The sequence below is a fragment of the Pseudorca crassidens genome, chromosome X (assembly GCF_039906515.1).
Source record: "Pseudorca crassidens isolate mPseCra1 chromosome X, mPseCra1.hap1, whole genome shotgun sequence".
NCBI classification, from domain to species: domain Eukaryota; kingdom Metazoa; phylum Chordata; class Mammalia; order Artiodactyla; family Delphinidae; genus Pseudorca; species Pseudorca crassidens.
The window spans coordinates 89,981,698-89,984,523 of record NC_090317.1 but is presented as its reverse complement, the minus strand read 5'-3'; the positions used below and the strand labels follow the sequence as shown (position 1 = coordinate 89,984,523).

The window sequence follows — 2,826 nt, the reverse complement described above, 5'->3', positions numbered from 1 at the left end:
CTCAGACATCATTAGTCATCAAGGAAATGCTGCAAATCAAAATCACAATGAGATACTACTTCACATCTACTAGGATGACTAGAACAAAAAAAGTCAGATAAGTGTTGATGTGGAGGATGTGGAGAAGTAGAAACCTTCATACACTGCTGGCGGGAACATATAAAATGGTGCAGCCACTTTGAAAAATAGTCTGGTGGTTCCTTAATGATTAAACATAGAGTTACCATATGACCCAGCAATCCCACTTCTAGGTATCTACCCAAAAGAAATGAAAACATATGCCCACAGAGAAACTTGTATGTGAATATTTACAACAGCATTATTCACAATAACCAAAAGGTGGAAACAACCCAAATGTCCATCAACAGACAAATGGATAAACAAAATATGGTATCCATACAATGGAATATTATTCAGCTATAAAAAGGAATGAAGTACTGAAACATATGCTACAACATGGATGAACCTTGAAAACATTATGCTAAGTAAAGGAAGCCAGTCACAAAAGACTATATACTATATGATTCCACTCATATGAAAATTCAGAAAAGGGAAACATATAGAGACAGAAAATAGATTAGTAGATGCTTAGGGCTGGGAGGAGGGACTGAGGAAATAGAGGGATGATAGCTAAATGGTTTCTTCTTGATGTGATGAAAATGTTTTAAAATTAACTGTGATGTTTACACATATCTGTGAATATACTAAAAACCATTGAACTGTACATACACTTTATATATATATATATATATATATATATATATATATACTTTTATTATTAACCCATTAACTCCATAATATGCCAATCATGAGCTAGTTTTCAGCAGTTACATTCCCTTGATCACGGCTGCATAATGATGTGATTAATTGAAAAACAGGGAGACCAGAGACATGGCCAGAGGTGACATCACACAGCCTATGCCATTGCAAAACAACTGTCAAATTCAGTGGTGGTTTGTAAAGCCAGTTCAGTTCTGCTCCCCTTGCCAGAGATTCTCACGTTTGTGAAAATTGGACCAACAAGTGGTGGGGCTCCATTTCCTGGTTTGAATTCTCAGTGGCTTTATCCAGAATCTCACTGGCAACTGGTTACTGTAACACCAGCCCAACCTTCTCTGCCCGCATGCTGGGCACTTCCAATTGTTAAGATAATACTGTAGGTTGCTGTCCCCTATGCTGAACTTGAGCTTCTTCAGGAAGGTTTTGTTCTCCATAAGATCCACTGCATTGAACATGTCAAACCCTTTCATGTTGGTGAGAACGAGGGCATTGCTCATAAGGTCTAGAGGAGGGGTCTGGATATGAATATTGTAGAAAGAATAAGCAGCCTTTAGACTCTTGTGGGTTGGGTGGTTTATGATGGTAGACAGAAGTGTATAAAAGCTCCGCTCATCTGTCACCTCACCGTTTGCACTCTCCACCACAAAAGTGTCAGTGATATTCTCCTGGAGGTAGAACCAATGTTCCACCTCCTCCTGGCTCCTGACTGGCATGTGGTGAAACTGCTTCAGGTACCAGGTGAGGAGCCGGTGCACTACTGGAATGTCCTTTTTTCCCATTGGTTGTGGCCCAGCTGTCTTGGGAATCTCTGGCAGTTGGTAGAACTTCATGGTGTGTTGCATGGTCATATTTCTGCTCAAGTGGGAGAACTTCACTTCATTCAGCTTCCGTGGGTTTAGGGACCGATGCTAGTACCTGCAGGTGCCAACAGGCTTTGGTAATACCATCCCAGCAGTGTAAACAGCTTGGAAGATGCCCTCCAGGTGAACCCTCTGGGTTATCTCACGCATCAGGACTGGAGCCACCCTCTTGGAGTGCAGCTTCTTATGGACACACAAGAAGTTGATCTCTACCATCTTCTTCTCTGTGTCATAGATACGGATGTTTTCTGGGATGGCGATGATGAATCCAACCAGTTTCTGACTTGAGACCACTACAACACCACAGTGCCACTGGGGGAGCCAGGCAGGCAGCCGGAGAGCCCACAGAAGAAATTCTGGGGAATAATCAAATTGGAACATGTTGTCATCACCTTCCACATAATTCTCGTTCAGGAGGATGTATAGTTCTTTCAGCACACCATGGTCCCCCTGATCCAAGGCGTCCCAGGTGAAGCCCTGGGGCAGGGTGTAGGGCTCTTGGCGGATGTTGTCTTTGTCAGGCTCCACAGGACCATGCATGTTCACAACTTCTCCCAGTTTGGGGACGGGCTGCATGTCCCAGAACTGGTAGCCTCACTTGCTAGCCTCCTCCATGGTTTTTGCAGGTCCCTTGAGCCACCAAAAAAAGTTCAGTGGCCTTCTGTATTTCCTGGATCCTCTCTGCTGGCAAAGAGTTCATCTTAACAGGCTGATCCTGGGCTGAATCTGTCTCACGGCCTTTTTCTTTCGTCTTTTTTTGTTTCTTTTTCTTCTTTTTGGCTCCAGTGTCATTGGCTGGACTCAAATCACCTCGTTGTAGCTGTTGTCCTCCTCATTCTTGCAATCGCTGCAGTGCTCATGGCCATTTCCATTGCATTTCTGGCTGCATTTCTGGAATGCACTGGAGGTGCCCGGGGCTTCACTGCTGTATCACTCTCGTCCGCCATCTTGAGTTGCCTGTACATACACTTTAAATGGGTGAATTGTATGATATGTGACACGTGAATTACATCTCAAAGATTTTAAAAAATCATATCAGGGATAGAAGGAATGAGAAATAATTTAATCCAAATAAAAGAGAGCAATAGAAGGGCTTGCTTCACCTCCTACACACATGCACGCACACACTACCCTTCCAACTCATCTGTGGTACCTAGAATATTTCCTGTGGCATATATAGTAGGTG

At 43.2% G+C, this 2,826-nt stretch overlaps 1 pseudogene; it reads right to left on the bottom strand.

The window, feature by feature from the left end:
- Positions 1–818: 818 nt before the first annotated feature.
- Positions 819–2,587, bottom strand: LOC137216353 (glycylpeptide N-tetradecanoyltransferase 1 pseudogene; annotated as a pseudogene).
- Between the last annotated feature and the right edge of the window lie 239 nt (positions 2,588–2,826).